This window comes from Tachypleus tridentatus, chromosome 4 (assembly GCF_004210375.1).
Source record: "Tachypleus tridentatus isolate NWPU-2018 chromosome 4, ASM421037v1, whole genome shotgun sequence".
NCBI classification, from domain to species: Eukaryota; Metazoa; Arthropoda; class Merostomata; order Xiphosura; family Limulidae; genus Tachypleus; species Tachypleus tridentatus.
In genome coordinates, this window is record NC_134828.1 from 111,892,272 (window position 1) to 111,899,681 (window position 7,410).

A 7,410-nucleotide genomic window follows, 5' to 3' on the forward strand; every position below is an offset into this window, starting at 1 on the left:
TGAAGAAGTATTTTATCTTAACGTACGAATAAAAGCTGTTTTTTCGTTTTAGTTTGTATTATCGCACATGGTTATCAACCACAAACAAAGTGTTTCTTTTTTATCATAATTGAATGTTATTTCATATTAAGTTCTTTAAAGTTGAAGGGCTGTATTATAATTCAAGATATATTTTCAAATAAGTGCTATATACTATTTCTTGTAGTTGCATTCAAACTCTTTGATAAACAGTTGCGTTTCAAAGGTTATTGGTTTTAAAGTTAACTTTAATTGTTGGCTTTAGAATAAGCCTTAAAAATAGAATGAAGAAGAAAAGTGTGACATATTATATATATATATACGTTCTATGCCTGGTTTTCGTTTATTTAGTTTCTCTGCAATTGTATCACAAACGCATGATTCAAACAACTTTTGAAGTGTGACTTGATTTACTAGCTTTGTTTCTTTTCTTTACAGTAAATTGTGTCTTTTATGCTCGAGGAGACATTGCAGCGATTCTGAGAATCTGTATTGAAAGCAACATCAACTTCAAACACTTTACTGAATGAATGAAAAATGTCTGTGTTTTACTGTCATCGAATGCTGTGAATAACAAAAGACATGGGTTACTTTGCACACTGGACGAAGATAACGAGTGTATCTGTTATACTGCAAGTATGCCTTATTTGTTCACCTCTTAATGTTTAGCTTTCAACTGAGATTCGAATGATTTCACTTTTGATTCGGTAGGGAAGGTTTAAGCATCACAATAGTCAGCAGTAGGATGAGCATACAGGAATACTTTGAAAGTAGCTACAGGCAAATTATTGTACAGATCTTACTGCACAATATTTACCGAGGAGGTTCTAACCAGTTCCTGAATAACTGTGTGTGTTATTTTGAAACTTCCATGATTCTTGTGTTTGGCCGTTAAGCTCGTGATACATTGATGGATTTCAGTCACCTTCTTTCCTAAAATCAAACATTTTCAGTCTCAACCGTAAGTGACTATACGAAGTGTCTAATTTTTATTCAGTAAAAATGCCTAAGTAATTTATCTCAAATTAAAAAAAACCGGATTGGATAGTTTTCAACAATAATGTTTCCCACTGGCTCGTAAGGACCTTGTTAATTCTGTTCTCGGTTGGTATATTTCATTAAACAGTTGATACGTATTTTATTGCGTTTAGTAAATGCATTTCAACATCAAGGTGTTTATTTGATCTTCTGATAATAGTACACATGAAAATCAAATATGTTTAGTATTAATCATGAAGTAATCAATAACTGTTTGTTTTCTGACTAGCAGTGGTTTATTTTAAAGCAACGTGCTCAGGTTGGTGCAAGTACAAGTAAAGACCCTTAACAAATAAAATTATACTTAATTAGACCTGCAGTTACAGTCTGTAGTTTACAAGTTACTGTTTAGAAACATTAGTACACGTTATATCATTAAACGAAAAGTGAGGGTCGGTTGGATTCGTTAATTCTCGCCATCCTGAGTAGGGGTTGGCCAACCAGGCGCAGCGACCCTGTCCTTTGCACACGGTTTCTGCACATTTTAAGACGTTGCTTGTTATTGTTTTTGTTGCTGGACCAATTACAGACGTTACATATTCGTCCAATGTGTTACAGTCTTTTTGACTGGCAATATGAAAGGAAGATCCCCAAACTACAACACCTTCCATACCCAAGCCTGCTGTCTGAGCCATCATTCGGTAAAAATCTTCCTAAAGAAATGAGAAGAACAGTATTAATATACATAACATACACACACTATAATGTGCTGATAAATGACTTTTTAAAGTATAATTATAAATATGCTTTTCTTCATCTATGTAGAAGCTCCAAGTTATAGTGAATATTTGAAAGATTTATGATAAAATTTTGACAAGCAAAATATGTTTTTGGATTCAGAACTGAACGAAAAGAAAACTAACCTCAGGTACAGTTGAGTCACTACCGAGCGGAAAGTAATTTATGTATGGATAAATAGGAACATCAGAGCTTCGGACGCGTAAAGCTTCCGCCAAACGACCGTGGGTAAACCAAATACGTTGTGTGAAATTTGTCGCATCCAGTTTCTTCTTGTGAAGATAAATTGACGGACAGAGGGCAGTACTTGTTTCCCAAAGCCACCTTAACCTGATAAAGACATCAAGATTAAATTTCAGACATTTCCAATAATTATTTCAGTCTTTATAAATTTTAGTGTTGAGACATAATTAACTTAACTAAAACAAAAGTGGTTTATGTTGTTTTTACAACAACTAAAATATGAAAGCTAAATATTCATCAACCATAAACGAAATACATTTCAAAAGTTAAACTTATGCAAACAAGAAACATGAGACTGAGTAACACCAGATATTTTATCAAATATTTCTTTTAATTGATTTATAAAATATTGAACTAATTTTACGGATATTGTAAGCAAATTATTTTATAAAGTGCTAGAACAGCCTAAGTTAGCCTTATGAGTCCAGGTATTGTCCGAAATACCTTGTTAGCACTGGATAAGAAAGACAGAATGTGGATTCACATGCCGTTACATATTCTTGTTTACTCTCACTTTTCAGTTTTTTTATTTACATTCCCTTTTACTGTCAAGCATAACATCTTAAAACTTAGCTTAAACTATAACAATTTGTAGAAACAGGTGACACACTAGAATTGTTTCATACTGCTGTTGTGACTCATTATGAAACAGAAGCATTGTATTAGAACTATCTTAGATTAAACTCCCCACAGATATGTTCTATTTTTTAACTCAGCAGTCAGACTGAAATAAGGAAATTAGTTTCCTACAAAGTTTAAATGCTTGCTAAATTTGTGTAAAAGAATACTTCATTCTGTTTGTTCACTACTTTACGAGCCCCGCGTGGCTCAGCGGTTAGGATGTCTGGCTTGTTTTCTGAGGATCACGTGATTCCATTCTTTATAATGCGACGATGGATGGTGGTGATTAGATATTATCATATAAGTTATATTCATTGTTCAAAAATTAAATTAACAATAAATTCGGTTCATATATCTCAGCCAAATGTATTCTATTGCCATCTGCAGTGTTTTATAATTAGTTTTAACGGACGCATTAACATATGAAATAAAATAAAACAATTTAAGAAACATTGAAAATGGCCTAACAGTATAGTGTAAACACGAATTCAAACAAGTTCCAAATTTAGAAAATAAATTACAGTTACAATAATCTAATTCAAAAAGGCGACTACAATTACAGCAATCTAGTTCTGAAAGGATACACACAGCTACAACAATCCAGTTTTTAAAGGTTAATCACCATTGTATTATATAGTTAATGATTAACGTCGTATTTTCGACCTAGTTATTTACTTAAGCAACAAAATTATATATAAATTATTGGAAGGGATATTCATACGTAAATACTTTAATGTAAGCATGCCACTTACTTGTTGTTTCCAGCTACAACACTTTCTCTACACAAGTATTCATCTGGCTGATCTTTATTTTTATAATTGTAACAGTCAGGAAATAAATAGTAGCACCATTTACCAAGAGGGCGTTCAGTTTTACCCATGAGTAACGTATCAAGCATCCAAACCCTATATTTTTGAAAGAAAAAAGTATATTACTAATAAAAACAAAATCCTGTCTACAGTAAATCGCAAACACAATCTTATAACTATAAATATACAATCTAGTTCAACAACATAAACTGAGTTATGAATTGAAAATCAATTTGAGATTTTCTCTCAACATGACTTTTAATTGTATTGAAAGTTTAACGGTAGATATTGTAGGTGAAAATATTCACATCACTGAAATTTGCAGTTTCCCTAAACATATACATGTTAGAAACTAACAATAATCAATACTAGTTGCTTCGGTTGTGAAATCATTCTTTAAAATGAAACACGTGTGATATTAATCATATTAGCTTTAACTCGAACTTGTTGTTTTGTTTGCACCGAAGGTCGTTTGCCATTCTAAAACGTGATTCAGAATTTCTTTTGAAGTTTGGTGATCTCTTTCTCCTGTCTATTGTGGTTGACTTTTAAACTGATAGATGCTTCAGTGCTGTTTCCATAAGTGAAAAACACCCAAATCTAAGATCGTTTTAACGATCATTATTACACACTGTAACCGAACACTAATGAATCTATCTTTCTGGTTATTTGATAAAGATAATAAAATTTTATTTATACTTTATGAGAATACCACAGGAAGAAATTTCGTTCATATTCAATCGCGAAGAATTCTCAATAGCAAAAAGAAACAACTTAGATATTTACGAACTTAAATTTGGAACAGCATTTACGGATACTAGATTCGGGGCTCGATTCCCGTGATGGACACATCAAGTTGGTTAACTCTTAACTAGTGTTAATCTTACTTGGCAGCCTCTTCCCATTCAGCTGCAGCTTTCTCGTCCACTTCTTCTGCTGACCAGTTTGGATGTTGTTCTTTACAAGCTCACGTGATATTGTCTGGTACTGCCGAAAACCGCCCCAGTTATACTCCCACACTGGTCTCCAAGATTCCCAGTCGATAACGGCAAGACCATCAAAATCTTTACTTGGTATTTTCGTTTCAATATCGTTCTTAGCCTTCTCAAGGTGCTTATTCATATCACTAAGCTGAAAAAAGTTGTGGGGTCTAAAATTATAACTTACTTGGTTTGTTATATAGAGTTTATCTGAGAATCAATAGAAAACAAGCTTTACTGTTCTGTTCAGCAGTTATATCATATAACATATGATCGATTCACTAAAATATTAATTTCTATATGAGTAAATATATATAATAAGCACTAATAATGGATTTTGAAAAAAAATTTAAAGCATATTTTATATTAAGTTCGTTATTCTTTTCGTGCTGGGTTTAATCTTCTTTTGAAAAGTAATGTTAATAATAATGATTAAGCTATTTATTTCATTTTGTATGCAGGGAGTGAACAAATGTTAATTATTACATCTTTTATTACATAACAGAAAATATATTAAAACTATGTATCTTAGAACGCACTCGACGAGATTTGTTCAAAGATAATCTCAAATACTATGTTTAACACTGGCTTTTGTAAATACTTGAATTTCTCGTTATTCATGTTACATTTTTTTTTATAAAACGTTTTGTACACCTGATATTAATCCGATAGAACATTTATGGCCTGCGTTAAACCGACTAACGAAAGATCGCAATCGAAACACGGAAGATGAACTTCTTGAAGTTCACAAAGAAGGATGGCAGCCACTCGCTCAGGAATATCAGTTCAAACTCAGTATATCTGTGAGCTATAACTATCGAACCATTTTACCTCAAAGGAATATTTGACCTTTATGTCAGTAAAAAATGTCAGGTAAAAAAAATGTCGTCAATCTGTTTAAACAGTATTACGTAAACAGATTTTTGATAATTCACAGTCACTGTGCAACAACAGGGAATTTGACGCTTTTGATACTTCTTGTGTGTGTATGTATACGTGTATATATATATATATATATGTATTTTAACCACCGATATATATTCAAAAGAACTGTAGTAAATGGTGGATGTTCCGGCATGGCCAGGCGTATTCAGGCATTCGACTCGTAATCCAAGGGTTGCGGGTTCAAATCCCGCTCATACCATATATGCTTTCAGCGTAAAGGCGTTTTAATGTTATGGTCAATCCCACTATTCGTTGGTGAAAGACTAGCCCCAAAGTTGGCGGTAGGTGTTGATGACTAGCTGCCTTCCCTCACGTCTTACACTGCTAAATTATGGACGGCTAGCGCAGATAGCTTTCGCTTGGCGTTTTTGTGCAATTAAAATCGTGAAAAATTCAGGTATTTACCAAAGTCAGCGTTAAAATTCGGATTTCAGACCATATGTGGACAGATCTTGTCGAGTGAATTCTGTTATCTAATAAAAAAATATAACAAAGTAGCAACATTTTCAAGGGTAGCCACTTTCTTTTGTCCGCATTCTGTATATATAATGTATTAAAACGAAATATTTTCCAGTTAAAAATCTATGTCAAACACATAAGAAAAACAATAAATAAAATAATCATGGAGTGATATTTCTGTGCGTTATAGCAATTGAAATATTTCATTTCAAAGCAATAGTTTCACAAAAAATCTCTGATTGTTTTTCATTTCATCTTTACGTCAGTACACCATATGAAGTAAAAATATTGTCCGGTAGAGAATTTGCCCTCGATATGTCTAAATGCACAATTCCGTCAGCAGATATTCGATACTTCACAACTGCTGGGAATTGTATGACTTTTCAGACACCTTATGAATGTATATATACATATTTATACACATTCAAATTAACTGTAGAATATTATGGATGAGAACCTAAAGAAATTTCAAAAATAACCTAAAGAACATAAAAAATGAGAACCTAAAAGAAAATATTCAGCAATTTTAAAGAAACTTTATCAACGAAACAGTAATATATATATATGTCGGTGTATTGTTATTCTTATTAAATTAAGATACTTTATGAAGGTATGTCAATTAGTGTTACTTTTCGGAACATTCTTTTTACAAAACATTATACCAGTTATATACAAGAATGGGATTATTTATTTCTCACATCAGTAAAAAAAACATACCTGAGGGTGTCCGCCATTAATGTACGAACCTTCTTCAATCCTTGGATAAAGTCCAAGGTCCTTTGCATAAAATATTGTAATAGAGTCTCCCCTGAACTTCTCTGCAGTATTCACAAGCACCCCAAACTTTCTTAGTGAGTCGGTGACATTTATTCCATATTTCTTTGAACATATATAAGACGGAACATTCCAAAAACTTTAAAGTTTATATCTTCTTCGGCAGCGTACTCATCAAGACTTATGAGTAATATAAACGTGAGACAACAAATCAAGGAAAGCTTTATCTGCATTTTATAGAAAGAGTTTTTTTCGTCCAGAAATTACTTCGTCTGAGATAATGCTACACTTGTTGGATGTGAAAACACTTATCTTGTCTAATGCTTGTGAATGGTCGACTACTACAGAATTTATAGGATTAATATAACAAGTGTTATTAAAGGACAGCTGGTTTTGATGAATTATAGGTATTGTTCAGAAACATATGGTACCCCTTCTCCAAGAAAGAGGAACATCACCTGACTTATTGCTTAACCCCCGCCCTTCAATATGTTTTGTTAAATATGTTTTGTTGCAAAATGGTGACTCACCATGAACTGATGAAGATTAGACAAAGTTAAGATGAGAAGTTTATCTAATTCGGCCAAAACACACTAAATATTAGATTTGTTTTGACCAGCTCAAATATTTCTCGTGTGTGAGAAATTCGAGACTTTAATTCAATCTTTCTGAAAATATTAGAAAATTTTATTTTTCAGCGATTTTTTATCATTTCTTCAATAACGTTACTTATCATTTTCTGTGAGTAACACTTTTCTTTCATAAGTATTACTTTAATATTTTAG

The 7,410-nt window shown here is 32.4% G+C and overlaps 1 pseudogene across 1 annotated transcript; it reads right to left on the reverse strand.

Annotated features, from left to right (window-relative positions):
* Positions 1-1,269: 1,269 nt before the first annotated feature.
* On the reverse strand, positions 1,270-6,766 carry LOC143248195 (hyaluronidase-1-like; annotated as a pseudogene). Its single transcript, XR_013026813.1, has 5 exons — positions 6,569-6,766; positions 4,355-4,598; positions 3,411-3,563; positions 1,920-2,124; positions 1,270-1,709 (listed from the first exon to the last, which is right to left on the reverse strand). The product of XR_013026813.1 is annotated as a hyaluronidase-1-like (transcript).
* Between the last annotated feature and the right edge of the window lie 644 nt (positions 6,767-7,410).